The sequence below is a fragment of the Pan troglodytes genome, chromosome 12 (genome assembly GCF_028858775.2).
Source record: "Pan troglodytes isolate AG18354 chromosome 12, NHGRI_mPanTro3-v2.0_pri, whole genome shotgun sequence".
Lineage (NCBI taxonomy): Eukaryota > Metazoa > Chordata > Mammalia > Primates > Hominidae > Pan > Pan troglodytes.
In genome coordinates, this window is record NC_072410.2 from 17,917,640 (window position 1) to 17,939,498 (window position 21,859).

A 21,859-nucleotide genomic window follows, 5' to 3' on the forward strand; every position below is an offset into this window, starting at 1 on the left:
ATGAGCCTCCGCTAAAAGGCTAAAGCTATGTATACTTCTAGGTATTTTTTTTTTCGTTTTAACGATAGATAATCAAATGTGCTTAGCTTTTGTTTATTTTCAAAGTATACACAGAGCTATTCATCCCAGTAACAAGAATGTGAAAATAACGATGTGAAGATGTATCAGGCTCTACGTTCAGGGTGCATAGGTACAGGTACGTTTTCTGTATGTGTGTTATACTTCAATGAAAAGGTTTTAAAAATGCCAATGCTGAAGATCGTAGCTCTTGTCTGGGCCTTGGTGAGCCAACGTTATTCACATACGTTTTATTGAGTGCTCTGATCGGTGTTAAATCCCACAGCAGAGCCTTTGATTGTGTGATTCCTGGACTGAGTGGTGACTTCAGCACTGGCCACCTGAGCCTTCTGATAGTACCTGCATTTTTAGCTCTGATAGACACAGAGGGTGATGTCAGGAACATTAAGCCAGTTACCCCAGGGCCTCAGTCAGTGCCCAAGCCTCTGCCTTTCACCTGAGAAAGAATTTCCAAACTGCCTGATGAGGGAGAAAACCATGTCCATGGTCCCAACGGGGTCCAGAGGATCCCCTGAGAATCTGGATGGGAATCCAGAAGATATGCTGGAAAAGACCCACAGATGGTACCCTGGGATACAAAGGGAAGACTCCTTTAACGCCAGCCAAGGAATGTGTGTGTTACTGCAAGAAGCCAGCCAGGGAATCTATTCTTTAAAAAAAAAAGCCAACAGGCCCAAGTCTGCATGGCCTGTCACGGTCACAAGCGTTGCCTCTGGCTGCGGGCTGGAGAACAAGGCCCAACAAAGCTGCGTTTCAATTGCCCCACATCCAAGTGGTTTGCAATCCCGTGGCCATTCACCCAGTAAAGCCCACTACATGTTTTTCTTTTCAATCTAGGTAAATGAAATAAAAACACGCATCTTGAGAGTAATAATTCAAGTAGTATGAAAATTTATTGGGTTGAAAAAGTCTGGAAATGAGTAATGCTTGAACATATTCCAGGATCTTCTGTCTGAAGCAAACCCAGACTGATCTGCAAGGTGACAGTGGCATTGGCACCATGAATGTCACATACTTCCGAGTCAGAAGGGATGCTGACATCATGGCATCCTCATCCCGTGGGGTCACACGGGGCTGCTCACTGCTGCGTGTGCTCACCTTGGCAGGCAAGAGGTGTCCCCAGCAAACCCAGTAGCCACACATGGATGCTCAACCTGTCGTGTTGTGCATATGACCTGGGTCGTGCTCAATGTTCAGGCTTGGAGCACCCTTACATAGAAATAAAATAAGAGAAAATAAGAAAATAAAGTACACATCTTGAGTCTTCTCTTCAAACCCTAAAGATCAGGGAGAAAAAATGGCTCTTTGAAAGTGTGGAAGAGAAAATAGTCAAGCTACTCAGGTATTGAATCTGAGCAGATTATCCTTACCCATCTGTTAGCAACTCCTGTGGGGGCCCCCCACACCACATAGTGATTTTCTAAGCATGCTTTGAAATGGTGCTCAACAGCTTTGGCGTGGGAATGCAAGGACCAGTCAAGAGTAGAAGCAGAACTGGCTTTCGTGAGGGCGGAGTGGCCAATGATGCCGGTGAGTGATCTCAGCTACGATGGAGGCTTCCCCAGCCCCAAACTCCCTCCTTCCCCCTTCCTTTGTTTATTCAAGAAACACTTGTCAAGCACCTACAATGCGCTAGGTTCTGTGCTTGATGCTTGCCCGACCAGCACGAACAAACTCGGCACTGCTCTGTGCAGTGACAGCAATCAAACACACTGCTCTGAATCCCTGGAGGGGATGGCTCCCATGACGGCCCCTGGGTGCTGGAGGCAGAGACGGCCTGTGGGGCTCCGGGCTTGGGCCTGTGAGTGGCGTGCACACCCAAAAAGCTATCAACAGGCGCGCTGCAGTCAGAGGTACACTTTTATTGATAGGCTTGACTTCAGGATAAAGACTTTTGGAAAATTGGCTCTTAAATTTTTAATATAATAATATTATATATCAGCTTGTATTTGCATATTTATTTACACGACATACTTTTCTGTGTCACTTACAGCTTCTCCCCCTCTCTCCCATCTCTCTCTCTCTCCGTCTCTCTCTCGAGACCACTTGTTTGGGTCTGGGGTAGGTGGAGTTTCCTGAATCAGCTTTTCATGCTTCCTAGTCTCGGATGGTTCCTCTCTTTGTAGTTGTCCTTTCTCTTCCACGTCTTTTCCTCCACTCTCCTCCTTACCTTTGTTTTCTAACTTGACTTGAAACACTCATGGATAAATTCATGTCTTTTATTTTCTCTGTGTCAGGGGGTATGTAGGGCTTTTCAAGTCCTCAAAGCCAGCCATGAACCTGCTGGGAGATGCTCTTCTCCCAGGCTTTCAGGACATGGTTCCCACCACACTTCTCTTATGTTCCACTCTGTCCACTGCCTGGGTCATCACAGGCAGCATCTCCCTTTCAGCACATCCCTTGCAATGTCTTATGACTGTTTGTGGCCGTGTAGCACTTTTTTTTTTTTTTTTTTTTTGAGACGGAGTCTCGCTCTGTCGCCCAGGCTGGAGTGCAGTGGCGCGATCTCAGCTCACTGCAACCTCTGCCTTCCAGGTTCAAGCAATTCTGTCTGCCTCAGCCTCCCTAGTAGCTGGGATTACAGGTGCCTGCCACCACACCTGGCTTTTTTTTTTGTACTTTTTAGTAGAGATGGGATTTTGCCATGTTGGCCAGGCTGGTCTTGAACTCCTGACCTCACATGACACCTTGGCCTCCCAAAGTGCTGGGATTACAGGTGTAAGCCATCATGCCCGGCCCATGTAGCACATTTTGACCATACGGTTGTCCCTCAGTATCTATGGGCATTTGGGTCCAGGACTCCTTGGGCTATCAAAATCCATGAATACTCAAGTCCCTGATATAAAATGGCCATACGTATATGACCTACTTACATCCTCCCATATACTTTAAATCGTCTCTAGATTACTTGTAGTACCTAATACAATGTAAATACTATGTAAGTTGTTGTTATACTATATTTTTAAATTTGTATTTTTTTATTGTTTTTATTGTTGTATTTGTCTTTTTACTGTTCTTTTTTCTTTCTTTTTTTCCTGAGCATTTTACATCCATAGTTGGTTTAATCCATGGATGTGGAACCCATGAATACACAGGGCCAACTGTATACAGTTATCCTCTTTCTTAACGTCAACTTAATCTCATTTTGCAAAAACTCTCAGTAAATTCGAAACCATTCTTCCATTTGCAGAGCTTTATGATCTCCTTCAGGTACAACAGTAGAATTAGCTAACATTTTTGGAGTACTTACTATATCTTTAGCAGCCTACTAAGCACTTCACTGTCACAATAGTTGATATATCATCTCTCAATTAACCCTCACATTAGTCCTGTGAGGTAGGTATTGTTATTTTACAGATGAGTGAAATAATACCTGGAGAGTTTACACGTTCTGCCTGTAGTTGCATGGCTGTCGGTAGAATAAGGAGAATGCAAGGGCCCATTGAGTGGAGGAAAAGAGAATTCAGACAGCATTTCTTTCCTTTCCACTTAATTTGTAGAGTAGAGAAGAAGCCGCTTGTAGATATGTTGCTCTTCTGAGTCTTAGGGGAGCCAAAGAGAGCTGTAACAATCACTGTTGCCCAAACTTGACCTTCATTTGACCCCAGAGAAAGTTGAGCAGCCCAAAGAAGACATGGGCTGAAGAGCTTGAACCCCATAAAGAACCCCAAGTCACTCTATTGTAGCCCATTTTTAGTGCTTGAGTCTGTCATAAGGGCTACCATATTTTTCTCAGATACTTAATTATCACCAAAGCCAAGTTGTTGGTTGGTCATAATGTGATTTTTAGACCATCTATATAATAACAAAAATGATGAAATAGTGAAAAATTCAGTCAAGTGCTTGGTTGGACGTTTTTTATCCTTGTTTATGTAATGTCCAATAAAGCCAAATCTAATTTTTTACAGAATGAGTTGGGCCCACATTTTTCTATAAAAATAGATTTTCAGGGAAAATGGGAAATTGACAATTTCCCTAAGAATTATATATGAAGAAGTACTCTCTTGTATTTGAATAATGACAAGAGATTAGGCATTCCTGCATGCTTTTTCCCCCTTATTAATGAATTAGAATCCACAATTGATTTAAAATTAAATAAAATTCGCATAAGCATCAGTCACGTCTTCATTACCAGTCACTTGCGCTTTGTAAAACTGGATTTCCATTTAAATGGCTTCATGTCAAAATGGGAGTTGACTGTGGCTGTGGGGAGCCCAGCTGGGAAGCAGCCTGACCTGGCCCAGCCCGCAGCCAGTGCCCTGGCACGGGCAGCTGTGAGAGGCACAGCCAGGCATGGGCAAGAGGCTGATTGGCAGGCACAGACGCAGAGGGCCATGACCGGCCGGAACAGGGGCAGCGGCAAGCACCAGGTGAGACTAATGGATCACAGGCAAGTTAGAGCTTCAGCTCATGACACTGGCTTCTTACAGTAACACACACATCTCTTGGCTGGCGCTAAAGGAGTCTTCCTTTTGTATCCCAGGGTACCATTTGTGGGTCTTTTCTGGCATATCTTCTGGCTTCCCATCCAGATTCTTGGGATCCTCCAGACCGTTGGGACCATGGATATGGTTTTCTCCCTCATCAGGCAGTTTGGAAATTCTTTCTCAGGTGAAAGGCAGAGACTTGGGAGCCGACTAAGGCCCTGGGGTAATTGTCTTAATGAATTTTGGCCTCATAATTCACTAGCTGAATTGAAAATGTGAGAACACAATGTTACACGATTAACTTTATTTCTTAATTCTGGTGCTGTTTTCAAGAAGTGACAGATTTCAGAATAACTAAATAATTTCTAGTGTCACTTTTTTCTCCCAATATTAGTATCACGTGTGAAACCTAGTATTTTGAGACATTTCATCACCCATCTGGTTCTCTAGGAATCTTTAAAAAGTGCAAGTACTTAAAAAAAGAAAAGAGTAAGAAAGAAAGAAAAAAGAAAAAGAATTGTTTTAAAATATACATGTATGTCCATCTTGCCTAAGTATTTTCTAATATTATCAGCAGGACACAATTTACTATGCATCATTATCTACTCTTATGAAATAGTTTAAATATTTTAGCATAATTGATGTCTCCATGCATTGCCTAGCTTAAGGATTGATTCTTACATTCTTTGCTGTAGACCATGGGAAAATCATTACTGAAACCATATTTAAACTGGATTTAAATAAACCCGAGTGGTTACTCAGCTGGGAGACAGGGAAATCTTCCTCACTCTTGCTCAAATAGAGTTGATCTCAGCTTCTCCTAGTCTGCTTATGTATCATTAGATCATAGAGGATCATGAGGTCACAGTGGACTCCTTGATGAGTGAGGACAGTGGGAGATTCCTCAGCTGCTCCTTTCTGCTTGGACAAGGTGGTCACGTGCTCTTGAAAATTCACTCGTCTTTCTTCTACAATTCTTTACTTCTTACTCTTAAAGAATGATTGTACTCTCTCATCTTCTTATCCACAGCTATTTCTACAAAATTATCACTGTTTTACCATGTTATAAACCTGTGGGAAGACATGAGTTCTGAATCTTGGTTTCTTTTCTCTTTTCTTTTTTAACTTCGCTTCTAGAGATGTACTCATCCCAAAGCATTTTCATCAATGACAGCCCTGGAAAGTGAACCATCCGTGTCTGGGAGTACTCATGCATGTTGCTGCAAAGATCCTGAATAAAATATTGGTAAATAGAAATGGCAGGGCACTCTTTAAAAAGACCAAATGGACTTCACCTCAGAAGAAAATAATAGTTTAATATTAAGAAATCTATTCATGCAATTTGCCATGTTAATAAATTAATCATTTGTTAACCTGAACAAGTACTGAAATGTGTCTTAATAAAGACAATATCCAATCCTGACTTTTAGAAACCTTTCTATAATAGATCTAGGTGCATACATTCTTAACATGATAAAATCACACACACACATGCACATACACACACTCTCACACATTCATTCCGGTATCCATATCACAGTATCATGCTTTATAGTAAAACCCTACAAGAGAAGTGTTTCTACTAAAGTCAATAGCAAGTCAAGGGGCCCCGTTATCACCAATATTATTTAAAATTGTTCTAGAAGTACTAGTCAAAGTAATTAAAATAACAAAATAAGAAACATAAATGGTGGAAAGAAGGAGGCAAAATTTTTATTACTTGCAGATAATGTAATAGGATTGTATACCTGGAAAATCCCATGAGGATTAAACCAAGCCTTAGTCAAAAGCAAAAGGAATAGATAGCTACTTCAAAAAATAATAATAATAGTAGCTTCTTATTCTGCAAATATAAGACAGGAGAAAAAAGCAGAGGTAACATCCACTTATTTGCTCAATGCTTTTTCACTTGAGAGGCTGCTTTGTGCCAAGCCCTAGGGACGTAGCTAAAATAGGAGAGTAGTTGTTCTCTAGTCGCTTGCTTTGTAATTAAAGGAAATAAGCAAATACACTAAAAAGCAAATACCCAAGTAGATACACAAGGCTTTTTAGGCAGTGGCAAGTGCTATGAAGGAATTCAGGAGAATAAGGGGATGGGATGTTGGAATTAGAGAGGTCAGGGACAGATGGGTGAGGAAAGTCCTGCATTCTGTAGGGTGGCCCAGGAAGGCCTCTCCTAGAAGATGGAATAGGAGCTGAGATGTGATGGATGAGAATTATCCACTCATGCAAAGAGCCAGAGGAAGGCAGAGAAGGAAGCACAAACGGAACAGGGAAAGAGCTGTGGAAAAGGAGCTTGGCATGTTAGAGAGATGGGGGAAGGAGCTAGGATGATGATGAGGGGCTGGGGCAGGATCCCACAGGATGCCTGCTGGGTCTTTTTTCGCGAGCAATATGCCACAGAAAGGCAGGAAGGTAGGGGTGTTCGTATGATTTTGTGGACTGCTGAGAAAGCCAACCCCGGCAGATATGCAGAAATAGATTGTTGAAAGTATTGGTGGAAAGCTGTGGCCCAGGCGAGAGAGAGATGGCGGTGAGGTGGCAACAGGGAAACATGCATAGACGTGTATTTCAGATGCGGAAGGAACTACCAGTACTTGCTAACAGACTGATGTGGAGAATGAGTAGGAGGAGAAATGGGGTGTAATTCAGAGATTCCATTCACAATAGAAAAACAAACAAAAACACAACATGCCTAAGAATAAATTACACAGGCAATGTCCAAAATCTATATGGAGAAAACTATAAAAATCTGCTGAAGGACTTAAAAAAATCGCATAATGGAGAAACAACTTTGCTGGAACAGGGCAGATATTGACAGGTTGAAGAAGTCAGTCCTTCCCAGTACAATCCCAACAGAAGTTCCTTTTTTAACATGACAAAAAGGACACCAAGGTTTATCTGGAAGAATAAACATTTATTTGGGATTAACCAGAACAATTCTAGAAGGAGAAAAGAAGAGCAACAATAGAAAACAATCTCTACCAGACACTAAAACGCAACAGAAAGCTGCACTAATAAAAACTGGGAGACATTGTACTGGGACAGGAATTAACAAGCAGATTAACAGATCCAATGGACAGTCTAGAAATAAACCCAGCTACTGATCCATTGTCTATATTATAAAAAGGGCATTCCACGCAGAAAAGCTGGGGTATTACATGCAGATTGCGAACTAGTCAACTAGCTCTTTGAAAAAATAAAGCTGGATCTCTGTTTTACTTCTCATCAAAATAAATTCAAATGGATCAAAGATGCAACAGGAAAAAAATGAATATGCTCTATTTCTATAATCTTAAAGTGAGGAAGACCTTTCTATGCATCGAACAAAAATTAGAAGCTGTGTGAGGAATGATTGCCAACTGGAACTACATGAATATAGAAAATTGTTTGTATGCCAATGAAGCAAGCAAGCAAGCCAACCAAAAACTCTCCCATCTATTTGTTCATGACTTTCAAAGGCTATCACCAGCCAAATATGTTCCCATTGCTGTGGGTTGAATTGTGTCCCCTCAAAAGGTGTGTTCAAGTTCAAACCCCCAAAACCTGAGAATGTGACCATATTTGGAAACAGGATGTTTGCAGATGCAATCAAGTTAAGATGGTCATACTGAGTTAGAGTGGGCCCTAATCCAAGAACCAGTGTTTTTATAAGAGAATATTTTGGACACAGACACTCACAGAGGGAAGATGGCGTCCTGCAGAGGAAAGCAGAAATTGGAGCAATGAAGCTATAAGCTAAGGAGGCTGAGGATCGCTGGAAGCCATTAGAAACTAGAAAAGAGGGCTGGAACACATTCCCTCTTAAAACCTCAGAGGCATGGCCCTGCCGACACCTTGATTTTGAACTTCTGGCTTGCAGAATACATTTCTGTTGTTTTAAACCACCCAGTTTGTGGTGATTTGTTACAGCAGTCACAGAAAACTAATACACACATTAATGTCTAATAGGACACTGAACTTAACTTTGTTAAAACAAAACTCTTCTTCAGTTACATATTAATACATATGTAAGTAAAATCTGACATACCATTCGGCAGACAGTTATAGTAGTTAACCCTGGAGGGTAAGAATAAAGGGACTTCCACTATATGCATAAAGTGGAAGTATGCAGTTTGTAAAATAGTCTATGTACTAAATACTATGGTCTATTTAAAAAATTGCATGTATTACTCTTATAATAGAATGAAATTTTAAAAGAAAGAAAATAGGTAGTAAAAGTCTGTCATGATGCTATGAGTGGAATCCAACAAAATCAATCGTGTGAGATGAAAGGTCGTGTTATTGAGCTAACAGACCAGGATGCACATGAGCAGCCAGCCAGCTAGGAGTTCCAGGTGTCCAGATGCTCATTTCCAAATCCATCCTCATCCCAGTTGGACCTTGTCGCTGCGATGGCAGTTGTCTGTGCTGGTTAAATACCCATGGGGTTGATACCAGGTCTTAGGGCTGGCTAGGATCTCTGGAATAATGGCTGCATTTCCTACCTGTTTCGTGAGCTCACTGGGAAGTCTGGCCTGAGGAATTCAGCGGGCCCAGAGACTCATTCTCTGCCTTTCTCTTCCCAAACTGCATTATTCATCTGCCTGGTTCTCATCCCCTCCACGCCCCTCTCTTGCACCCCAGGTACCACAGCCTTAAGAGCTTCAGTCTTAGAGGGCTTGGAATGTGTAAAGGACAGGAACTGATATACATCGTCCTATACATGAGACGTGTAAAGGACAGGAACTGATGTACCTCAGCATACATTTGACTTTGCCTTTCTACAAGGTGTGTTAAAGAAGTGTGTGTGCCATGCCATATATTATACAATTTAGATAAGGAACACTATAAATGATGTTATTGTATCCTACATGACTCAAAGCCCCAGTCTCACCATCCTAATGTTTTCATATTCTTGTTTGAGATTCACATTTCACAGGTTATTGGTTATTAACTGGATTCGTTCCACTGGATTTCCCTTTGCAGTATATACTCATTAATACTTTATTTCTTGATTTTTTTGGTTGATTTTTTATATAAATACAAACTCACATTTCCAGGACTTATTGCCATACCCATTTCACTCCTACTTTATGTACACTTTACAGTGGCCCTGTTGGTGACATATGATAGACTATACTGTAATAGGTTCAGATGAACTAAAGGTACATCATTTGATCACCTAAGAGGGTTTTAATGGTTCACTCTCTGATAATTAGCTCTAAGTAGTTGACCCTCCAACCATTCCCCGCAGCTGCAGAGTAGAGGGTGCCACTTTAATGTGCTACTTTGGGCTACCTAAAATATTGCAAATCCAATTGCTGGCAACTTGTTCTTCTTCTGATGGAAATTCTGGCTTTGTAGTGCTTTGCAAATGCTTCATCCCCACAGTACCTACCATGAAAGTTCTCTTTCATACTCTAGGCCCTCTGGAACCTTCCCCATCTCAGAAAGCTTAAGGCCATTCAGCTAAGAATCTGAATCTTACCTACGACTTCCAATCATTTCAACTCACCTTGGCCTTTCCTTGAGCAAGGAAAGGAACTTGCTGGTCATTCAGCAGACCAACTTGAGTAACTATCAAAGCAAAATCAGAACCAAATCTTAATGTAGCTGATGTATGTACAAGCCAAAGAATGAAAAGCCCATCTTCCTGCAAGAACCCGTAGAGCCTCTTAACCCCCACAGACAAACATTTTTCTAACAGAAAGGTTATAGGAAGGAGAGGCTGAATTTATTAACCGTCTCCTTGTCCTGCCACTGCCTGACTTCCTTTGGGCTCACCAGACAACGTTTAGGCGCCAGACACATATGCCTGGTGCCATTTGCGTGTCTGTGTTAAAGTTGACTTAATTAGGAGAGTTTACCTCAAATAAATGCTTAAATGAATTCTCTTAGTGGTGTAACATTTTGTCTACTGCCTATTACTGTGCCTTGTGGCTGAAACAGAACAGCACACATAAAGCGTGCAGCAGCTCTGAAGTCATGTTTACAAGTATTGATGTGCAGTAGGAAAAGAAAATGGGACTGAGGTCAGGTGAACTCCTGTAGGATAAATAGAGATAAATAATTCAGATTCTTATTATAATAGAGGCATATAGCACCGGTGCATGGGAGCACCCTGCCTTTGTACCAATTGGTATGCAGTGGCTGTTCAGAAGCCATAGCATGTAATCTAGCATTAATATTAACATAAATCAGAGGTAGGAATTAGCAATATTTCTAAAGTCTTATAGGATAACTGAATTCACACTATATTGTTTAGTCCTCCTGGGCATTTTAGTAATTGTGTAATAGAAATGTTGAGGTAGTTGAGATATTCTTTATATTACAGTATGAAAGGATCTTTAACACAATGTCTTTAGCAGACAGTTTTGATAGAACGCGTTGAACAAAAAGAAATATGCCTATTTTGGTAATATGGGTATGTTTCATTAGCTCAGCCTGCAGCGATATGACATTACATTCTAACAGGAATACAATTAATAACAATGAGAGATTTTTAGCTCTCAGAGTGTCGCTGGAGGAACTAAGCGTGATGTCAGGGCAATTAAGCGGAGGCCCTGCATTACCTTTGTCTGCACACCCTTAACATCACCCTGTCTCAATGTGGTGAATAGTTATTTCTTCAGTGGAGAATTTGTAATTTATTTGGATGTTTCTTATAATTCAGACCACCATTATAAAAATTATTTTTTTCTCCCTTTTTTTCAGGTAAGAAAAAAATCATTAAACATAACTAGCTAGTAGAAATTAACATTTCTTCAGATTGCCATAGCTGCCATATTTTTGCTATAAGGGAATGAATGACTGCTAGGGAGATGCACACAGTCACTGCTGGGGATTTGACTGACCGCTACTCTCCTATCGGTACAGCAGGAAAGTGGCAAACAACTGCAAAGCCTGTACAGTCCACATGGTCTATAACAGCAATCCAGGGGAAAAGGTTGAACTTTGAGACTATTAAAATAATCAGCCAGGGTATTGTTTTATTCAATGTTAACCTTTATGTTTTATGTTAAATGACAGTGAAGGTTCTGGAACACGGTGATTCCCCCGAGTCTCGGGAGCTGAGATTTCTTTGATCTCTAAAGAGGCTTCATTCCACTCTGCAATGCCGAAATGCTCTTGGCTCCCTCTTCACTGGTCAGTTTTAATAGGTGCAACAAAAGATAAAATGTTTTAAAACATGAAAACTCTGGTTTTTAAAGCAGATGATGAAGAGACTGGCTTAAAATCCCCCTTCTGAGTGTCCCATTTGCTTCACACTTTTGGGGTTGTGGTTCTGTTGGGCAAGGAGAAGGTTGCAGGTAATAGGGAGTGATGAGAGGGGGGCGAGAGAGGGAAGAGAGGGAGAGATAGGGAGAGGGAGGTTGGAGGAGAGAAAGAGGGAGGGAGCCTCGCCCATCATTCCTGACTCTCCAAATTTCCCCTGATGGACTTTTCCTGGTGAACATCTACAGTCTGTAAGCAGGTGTCTAGAAATGTTGCTGCTGAGTCTAAGCCTTGGGGCATTAATACGCAACTCCATTTCCACTCATGAGTAATGTATTAAAATTTTGTAGCTAATAAATTCTTAATGTGAGAAGCTCCAGGTTATTTCTTACTTACACAGAGACTTGGTTAATGGAACACCAACCTGGCCATGGCTCTGGCCGCCTGTTATTTTCCGTGCTGTTTTCCCAAGGCTTTCCAATGCAGTCAGCTCCACTGCTAACTCCCTCTGCCTGTGACCACTGCTTAGTTCCTGCATATATGCAGAAGCACACACCTCTTCAGACAATTAAATCACACCAAACTGCTCGGGGACTGGAGACCTGCGAGTGTTATGTGAGCAGTTCCCCTCCCCTGCTAAGTATTATTGACAAATCCATCAAGGGCAGTGATGCATTGGTTTCCACCTTACCTAGAAGGACACTAGGGCAACGGTGACATGCTGTCACCGTGGTAACTGCGGCTGAAGTGAACAGCCTGTTAGGATAGGTGACCTCTGTTGGCAGTGCGCCTAGAGATGTAGCACTCACCCGGCTGCCGTGTCATGGGGACCCCAAGGAGTAGCTCAGTGCCCTCAAATTGATTCATTAGGCCCTAAACATATCGATCGCTCCAATTTGCAGGAATTTATTATATTGATATTGGACTGATTAACATTTTGTGCCAGAGTGGTTCGATATGTGCTTGTAACAGCTTTTAATGATTAATTGACTTTTATGATTCCATCTCAGGGCTGTCAGTGAGCTGTGAACTGTGGGCAGGCTTGCTCCTGGGCTGTCTCTCCAGTGGCACAGGGCAGTGATTGAATACCTAGGAAATTAGTGTCCTTGCTGTCTCATTTTATGAAAGATAAATGCTATGACATTTAATGCAGACCTTAATTTAGAACAGAACTAAGCAGATCATTTTGCAATTTAATCATAAACAGGTAAATATCAAAACTTGTTTAGCATTTTACAAGTTAAGCACACAGAAAACAGAGGTAAAGTGGAGCAGGCAACTAGGGGGAGACAGCAAGAGGTAAAATAAAATAATATGGGCAGGAACTGCACAGCATTTTAATAATCATGTAATTTATTAGGGCCAACATCCGAGCCCATTTTTCAGTCCAGAATATACTGCTCTCATTCACTTGGTAGTGAGCCGAGGGTGTGCCACTTGGCGCAGGCTGAAAAGTTAGCATTTACCTTCCTGGCCACAGGCAGCCTTGCAATATTGCCTGGTGAGTCAAGGAAAATACATTGATTTGCCACAAAAGTAAATAGCAGAATAAGGGACAGGCTCTAGTTTAATACGTGCCCCTGACATGTAATAAGGGGAATATCACGTTCAGTATGGTTTATGTGTTACCTAAAACAACCATAAACATTATGAAAAGACGACAGGAGAAGATGAGATTTTATTGTGCTTGCTAACAACAGCGAGAGAAGAGTAGGAAGGCTGGGGGCTGTCAACTCACACCTTCTCACATTCATATTTAAAGCGTATTTTCTTCCTTTCATTTTAATTAAAAGACTTAAATTAGGGGGAAACTGTCTAAACATCATGTCAAATTATTCATGTTTGTACATATAAGGAATAAAATGGAATGGTTCTCCTGCTCACGGTTCTTCTTTCTTCTTTACTATTCCATATTTTTCTATGTAGCTGTACAGCGTAAGGACGCCTTCACTTGATCTGCAAGTGTCAGTTGTTAAAGTGTCACCTAACCATGCGCAGTGTACATCGTTTATGGCCCTTGTCTGAGATACACTCAAACCATAGCATTTTTATTTTATCCAGCCCTCCATTGGTGAAAAGAATTGGAGGTCACCCAGTCTCCCATCCTAGAGTCACTAGAAACTCTATCTTGCTGCTCTGCCCATTTTCGTCAAAGGCCTAGGCCACCTCCCTCCCTCAGTGCGTAGACAAGCTATCTGACATCATCTCCATTTCAATTTGGAACTATGGCATCTTGTGATTCTTGTGATCCTGGAGGGCAGGATTTAAGCGGGCTCCCTGCTATGTGCTTCTGCACTTGGACACACACCCACAAGGGCAGTCTTCAAATGTGTGCATTTCACCTGCGTGGTTGGGAGTGCCCTCACCTCGAGTCTGTCTTATGCCACGAGCCTTGCCTGGCATCCGTTGCTGTTGGCTACACATGGCATCACGGTCCCCTCCCTGTTCAGCCCCCAAAGCGTTGATAGTACGAGAGCTTGGAAAACCTTAAAGTGCCTCTCTCCTGTGTGGAAATTGAGAAAGCACAGACATAATTGCCTTTGTTGGATCACAGTCCCGAACAGCAAAAGACATTTTAAACATCTGCCCTTCCTTTGATTGGTTCTACATCCTCTCTCTTTTTGGCTACTGTTCATTATTCTGCATTATATTCATTACCAAGAAATCTTCTCCAAGCCAATATTTTCATTTGGATTCATTTGGAAAGATGACTTGGATCCAGGGTATTAATCTGATCCAGCCCCACACAAACCCATAATAGACTATGACACACCACATATAGATAAATTCTATAGAGAGAGCTGTGTTTCATGCTTAAGGATCTGATCCTCTCTATTGTGCCAGAAATGCCATATCCTCAGGCACAGAGGAGAAAAATGGGTCTCTTTCTAGTTTCTCTGCTTTACCGGAAAGGGGAAAGGAAAGAATCAGGGCTGTCCCGAAGCTCTGCTCTGGGCTCACACGGCACTCATGCTGCAGCCCTGTAGTTCCTCTTTGGTTGTGGAAACACACAACCCAGGCACAGCAGGCACACACAACACATACTGCCGATCCGTCGCTTATGTGCTGGTTCTGTGAATTTTCCCGTGTCAGGGAGGAATCATCCTTTTGAGTATCTCTCCGTGGCACTTCATGCTCACTGTGCTCCTTGGATTAGAATTCAGATTTCTTCCTTTGGTCAAAGTTTATTGGTTTCATCTCACTGGCATTCACTGTATAGGGAGAATTTTCAGGAGTCACTGAATACTCTGGCCTCCTTCCTTCCAATCACCAATCGAATAACTTTCTGTATCTATTTTATCTTCTGGTTCTGCTGTCAGATACCTGTCATACTATTAGCAGGAATTCCATGAAAAATTTAACAGGAAAAAAAAAATGTTGATTCCCCAAAGTGGACTACTGGAATACATTCTTTCCTTATCCTGTGGGTAACAGCCTTCAAAATGCCTACCTTTTAGTGAACATTTTAACTCAGGCAGAAAAAGGTACGAAAAGATTGGGAAATGATCTCATTCTAAAGCTAGCATCTAAGGAAAATATTCAAAAATTCAAGCAGAAAAATTCAAAGTGTCTTATTTTTTAAAAACACTTTTTATCTGTACGTTTTGTTAGTAATGCTTACCAAAGGACCACTATGGTATGCTTTACTTCATAGTCATAAAATATGATTGTCTTTAATTAACTATTTATATGTAATAGAAACTCTAGTACCAAATATTTTACATTTTTGACACTAGAATTTCTATTCTACATGGGAATTTTACTTAATAATTATTGCCATTAAGCTTGATAGCATAATTGATCACATTGGTTTGAAGACTTATTTTATTTTATTCTATAATCATATTTTTGTGCCTCTAATCTAAACAATAATATCCCCAGGAAAACGTATCTTCATTTAAGCATCTTAGTTCAGGCCGCTATGACAAAGCATTATAGACTGGGTGACGTACGAACAGCAGAAATTTATTTCTCACAGTTCTGGAAGCCGGAAGTCTGAAATCAGAGGACCAGCATGGCTGGAACCTGGTGAGGTGCTCCTTCCAGGCTGCAGACTGCCTACCTCTCCATGTGTCCTCAGTGGATGGAGAGAGATGGAGCTGGCTCTCCGGCCTCTTCTTAAGCGGGCACTAATCCCATTCACGACACTCACGAGGGCTCCACCCTTGTGACTAATCACCTCCCAAAGGCCCCACTTCCAAATTTCATTACCTTGGGGATTTGATTTCAATATAGGAACTCTGGGGGGACAAGAACATTCAGTCCCTCTTATCACTTAGGAAAACAATTTTTTCTTGGATATTTCAGTAGCCACATGAGTTGTGGTTTTGAACCTAGCCAAGCTTATCTCTTAATCTATCTTCATAAGGCCCTAGAAAGAAAGCCTTTCTTGGCTTCCATGTGTTGGTCTTTGAAGGGATTCTGAAATGTCACATCCACCCAGCATTTCCAAATATCTAGACCTTGGTTGAAATGCATATAAACATCTGGTTTGAGGTGATGTCTCACTTTTTATCTAAACATTTCAGCAGTGTGCAGACAAAAAGATCGACTTCTGAGTCATCACTGACTGATTCTCCATTCCTTTCCAGCACTGATGATTCCTTTGCCTGAGAGCAGGGGTATCTGTGTTCCCTGCATAGGCGGGGCTGGGGTTCGTCCTGCGTCTTGGAGTGGGTGTTTGTGCCACTCACCACTAAGTGGGTTTGTGAGCTGGCTGGCAGTGCTCCTGGGGATTGGCTGAGTGGGCTGTAGGGGGAGGGGGGTTTTCCCCTTCCTTCTTCTCACTATTCCAGGTGGGAAGGTAAAAATGGATGAGCAAAGGGATGCTCTGTTTTCCTTTCTCCCAGGTGTGGTTCTACCAAAATGAACAATTCCTAAACACCTGCCAGGGTTGGGGAGCAGAGACCCAGGTCCCCAGTTCTGGGTGGAGGAGCTCTGGGCAGCTTCTGTAGGAATAAAGATTCAGTACAATTGAGGGTCTGGTTCTTCATTCTGACTCTTAGTAGCTGTGTGATCTTAGGCAGCTTACTCTATGCTGCTGGCTTCTCCTTCTTTAGCTCTAAAGTCAGGTCCTTTCAACTCTAAAATGCAATGCCAACCTTGGCATCTCACCCCTGATCTGGAGTTAACTCCCCTTCCCAATTCCTCTACTTCTGGACTATCAGGTCTTCCTGACACGGGTGTGCTGGGATTTTACGCATAAGCTTTCAAGGAGAGAGGAGGAAACTGGACTATTTAGGACAAGGACTCAAAGGTGCAATGCCAGTGTAGGACTGCCCCTGAAAAAGGGTGTCCAACAGCCAAAGTCCCTTGATTTGAACCTCCGAGGACCAATCTGTGTTGCATCCCTGTCAAGGGGCCTGACCTGGTGTCCCAAGCAGGCATCCAGATCCCACAGATGAAGGGAACACAACAGCGGGATATGAGACCATCGTGATCCCACGTCAGTCCATCTTCACTCAAACAGGCTTCTCCAGGAGAGGCGGGGCACAGGGGTCAGCACTCAGGCTTCACCAAGGTTCGACGAGAGAATGAGGAGGACAAAGGGACCAGGACGTGGAGTGTCATGAGGAAACTGAGCAGAGGGGATGGTCTGGCTGCAAGCCAGGCTCTCAGCCACATGATTCAGCTGCACAACCTCAGCCTTTCCTGAGGATGCCTCATGTGCTACTTGTGGAAGAAGCTGAGAGGGGATTTTAAAAACCTACTTAAAATAGAGTTATTACAAAAGTATGGGGGAACAATGCAGGTGTTACAACTGGACTGAACTTTGAAAGACGCCGTGTTATCTCGTAGAACCTCCCTCACAAGCTTCTGGGGTTTCAGGAATTTTTGGCTTGGGATCCTGCAGGGCTCTTTAGTCCATCTGGAATTAGATCCCAGTCTGGCCTCAAGTCCACGTCCTTTGGATTGCACCACGTGGCCTGGGGGTGCAGGTGGCTGGGGCCATCATTCCCCCAAGACACAGGGCTGAGGGCAGAAGGTCCATGCAGGGACCCCTACCCAGCCAGGTTTGGGTCTAACAGGTATGGGGATGAGAGGGCCAAGCAACACACAGCTAGAGACTATGGAGTCCTTCTGGCTTCCTTGGAGCTGGGAGGAAGCTTCCAGCACCACATCCTGTTACTCAATCCTGCCTTATTCTTGGATCCTAAACCCTGGTATCCACGTTCGAGTTCCTGCTCCCTGCCACTCAGGCTTCCCGGTGCTAACTGCCCAGCTACCGAGCCCTTGTGTGCTGAAACAGACTCCCTGCTCATCTGCTCCAGCTGCCCACCTGCAGGGCAGTGCTGGCCCTTCTTGGAGATGACTCTAGAAGCTTCCTGGGCTAGCTACTCCCCAGGGCTAGCTGGCCTTTAGCCCGTGGCCTTCCAGGTCAGATGCTTCTTTGCTCAATTATGCCCATTTCTGAACCAGCAAACAAATCCTAAGTAGTTACAGAAATGCTCAAAACCCCCAGATGAACGAAGTTTCCCCTCAATATTTTTATCCAATAGACCCAATGACTACCTCTGAGGTTAAATAGAAAAATAGGGGCATAGGAAGTGGAAAGTAACATAAGCAGCAGCAGGAATAGGGTGCAGAATTATTTCTCATTTGCATTTGTTTGTCTCTTGTGGCTCTTCTGTTTTTCACTGTGTTTGGATCTCTGGGAATAAATTTTTCAAATTGAACGTTAATTACTGCATTTGTGGCTTCCGTAGTATCAGACACTTTCAGGAAATATTACAGTTATAATTTCTAGATTAATAAAACTGAAGACAAAATTGACCCAGTAGACATAATTTAGTGTACTTTTCAGAAAGCTTCTGATAAGGCCCCTCCTAAAAGGCTATTAAGGAAAATAAACAACCATAAGGTAGAAAGCAAAGTCTTGTAAATTACAGCATCCGAAGGAACTGAACCAAGTGAAGAGAGTCATAGCGCCTGCTTGTATTTTGTTGTTTACCTAAAATATGTGGGCAATTGGTAGTGAAGATTTAAAAAGAAAAAATACCCTTTGAGTTTTCATCAAGTTTGATTGGCTTTGAAATTGTCGGGCCCTGTAGAGAAATAAACATAGCAAAGGCTTTCAGGACCGCTCAGCCCAAAAAGGTGCAGCTGTATGTGAAGTGTGGATGATGCTTGAGGGATAGGGCCAGTGAGAAAATACACACACACACACACACACACACACGCACCTGTGCACACACATGGTGAAGATGCCCCAGTCTGGACTCGGAGGTCTGATTTATTTGGATTTTTTGTAAAGCTCTAAATAAAATCCCTCAGGAAAACAGTACAGTTAAGGAAAAGATGAGCACATGCACAGAAAAAAAAGAGAACACCAGGCCCAGAAATACATAAGGCAGCCCTAGGACCTGGGAGTGCCCTGCTTGTTCTCACCCCTGTGGGTGCAGGGAGCAGGGCTGAGGCTGAGTCTCCAGAACAACGCAGGAGGAAGACCAGCTCCCCTTAGCATGTCTACATTGTAGGGTCGTTTATAATGATCTCCATGCAGATTTTTTGGACAGTCTGCTTTTCACTGAAATAGCAAAGATCTTGGTAAAGGAACTCTTACTGTCTGTGTTTTTTGAATTCTGTCCTGAAAGGCACAGCCTGGCCACCAGTTGACTCCATGGGGCACCTGGGTCAGGAGGTGACCACACTGCTCAGTTGGACTAATCCCCTTTCCTCACCCCATGGTGGATGCAGACCCAGCACTCGTGCAGGCTACAGGGGAGGAAGAGGAAGCCTGGGCTGAACTGTTAGGCACAGACCCATCACCCATGGGGCTGTGACCGGGAACCCACCAGAACTCACCATCTTGTTTTTTTCACCTATAAATGGAAGTTCTTGTCAACATATATCTCACAGGAATCATAGGAAAAAGCTTAACTAATCCTTTCATATAATGATGTAGAAGCAGTTTTTAAAGTCAGACCATTAGATTAAAGTGATATGTCAGTGTGGTCAATGCAGAAAAAGGCCATTCTACATAAAATTCTTAATTTAATAGTGATAATGCCTAACATGTGCTGTGCACCGGGTACAACTCGTGTGCGATGCATAGCTGATCCTCACAGAGACTTTCACAAAACCCCACTGGACACACAAGGATACTGAGGCACAGAGAGGCTGAGGAATGGGCCAAGCCTATGGAGCTGACTAGCAGAGCAAGGATCTTAACCGCAACAGCCAGATTCTGGAGCCCATCGGCTCATCCTCCATCCTCCTATATTTATGCAATTTCATACAATATGGTGTGTACATAGCCGTGCCATAGGAGCTAACATGATTGAAGCACCTACTTGTACTTAGTACAAACCCCTTGGCGCGCACTGCATCTTTTTTTTTTTTTTTTTGAGACAGAGTTTTGCTCTTGTTGCCCAGGCTGGAGTGCAGTGGTGGGATCTCAGCCCACTGCAACCTCCGCCTCCAGGGTTCAAGCAATTCTCCTGCCTCAGCCTCCTGAGTAGCTGGGATTACAGGCGCCTGCCACCATGCCTGGCTCATTTTTTGTATTTTTAGTAGACATGGGGTTTCGCCATGTTGGGCAGGCTGGTCTCAAACTCCTGACCTCAGGTGATCTGCCCGCCTCAGCCTCCCAAAGTGCTGGGATTATAGGCGTGAGCCACTGAGCCCAGCTGCATCTTTTAGTCATCATCCAACTCAGTGAAGTCAATGCAATCACCATCCTCACCGAAAACAATGCAGCATCCGTATAGATAGTTCTGGTCCAAGACGTTTCTTTTCCTTAGGTAGGTCAACAATTGCCCTCTGCAGATACCCAGAGACTGCTTCCTTTCCCTTGTGTGGCCACAGAACCCAGTGGTGGGTTTTGCCCTCTCTGAAGTCCAAAGAGCTGATCCAAGTAGCTCACTGCTCAGGACACTGGCCCAGGCATTTTCCAAGGTAACATCCAGACCCAGGGTGAGCACAAGAGGAAGCTGGCCCAGTGACGAGGGACCCATCACACTGGGGACCATCCTCACCATTGGAGAGTTTCTAACTCATCTTTGTCAACCTGTGTTTATTTTGTTTTCAGAAGAGTGTTAGTTGGGGCTCTGAGCACACCATTGAGTGATTGAGTGACTTGGAGGGTTCTGAAATTCTAACTTTATGTTCGTGCACATGAAAGTTGTACATATATATATATACATATATATATATATATACACATATATATATATATGTTGCTAATCGTCCATAAAATTTAATTTTGCAGAGCTGCCCTCTCCTTACACATTTTGGGTTTTCTGTGAATAAGCCTGCCATTCGAATCTAGTGAAATAACATGAATGCCCTTAGCCAACCCGTGAGTCGAATTGTACAGGCCTTGGTACAGGTAAACCTCTCAAAGAGAGCTGTCCTCTTCAGTCTTCTCACTCATCTTCCATCCTCTCAATCTAAAGCATGAATCGGCCAGCCCCAGTGGCTCACATCTGTAAACCCAGCACTTTGGGAAGCTGAGGCCAGAAGATCACTGAAGCCCAGGAGTTTCAATCCAGGCAGTTCAAAGGGGAACAAATTGAGACTCCCTCTCTCTTTCTCTCTCTCTCTCTCTCCATATGTGTGTGTATATACATATATATACACACACATATGTGTATATATATACACATATGTACATATACACACACACGTACATATATACACATATGTACATATATACACATATGTACATATATATATACACATAGGTACATATATATATATAAAATCAGCCAGGCGTGGTTGCATGCACTTGTAGTCCCAGTTACTTGGGAGGCTGAGGCAGGAGGATTGCTTGAGTCTGGGAGGTTGAGGCTGCAGTGAGCTGTGATCACACCACTGCACTCCAGCCTGGGTGACAGAGTGAGACTCTGTCTCAAAATAAATAAATAAATACATAAGTAAATAAATAAGTAAGCATGAATATCTCACATGGCCTCATGTTCATGACTGAGATTATTAAATACTAAAGTGACTCGGTTGCTTGAAAGCTGCAGATTCTCACTAATTCTGCCACTAATGAAGTGAATAAGCCTGAGGGCATCATCCTGGGCCAATGCAGTTGGCTGTCCTTGTCCCACATGGAGGCCAACAGGTATTCCCATGCTCTTGCTCTCTCTGTGATGGGCCATCTTCACCACAGGACATAATCATGGAGTTAGAAAGTATGCCTCACTCTG

General features: G+C 42.9%; 2 long non-coding RNA genes across 2 annotated transcripts; one reads left to right on the forward strand and one right to left on the reverse strand.

Moving 5' to 3' along the window:
* Positions 1-939: 939 nt before the first annotated feature.
* Positions 940-5,650, reverse strand: LOC107973586 (uncharacterized). The gene is made up of 2 exons (XR_001715980.2): positions 5,187-5,650; positions 940-1,287 (listed from the first exon to the last, which is right to left on the reverse strand). It is a non-coding gene; the product is annotated as an uncharacterized LOC107973586 (long non-coding RNA).
* LOC129143186 (uncharacterized) lies at positions 5,382-5,887 on the forward strand. Its single transcript, XR_008546335.1, has 2 exons — positions 5,382-5,436; positions 5,643-5,887. It is a non-coding gene; the product is annotated as an uncharacterized LOC129143186 (long non-coding RNA).
* Positions 5,888-21,859: the final 15,972 nt, after the last annotated feature.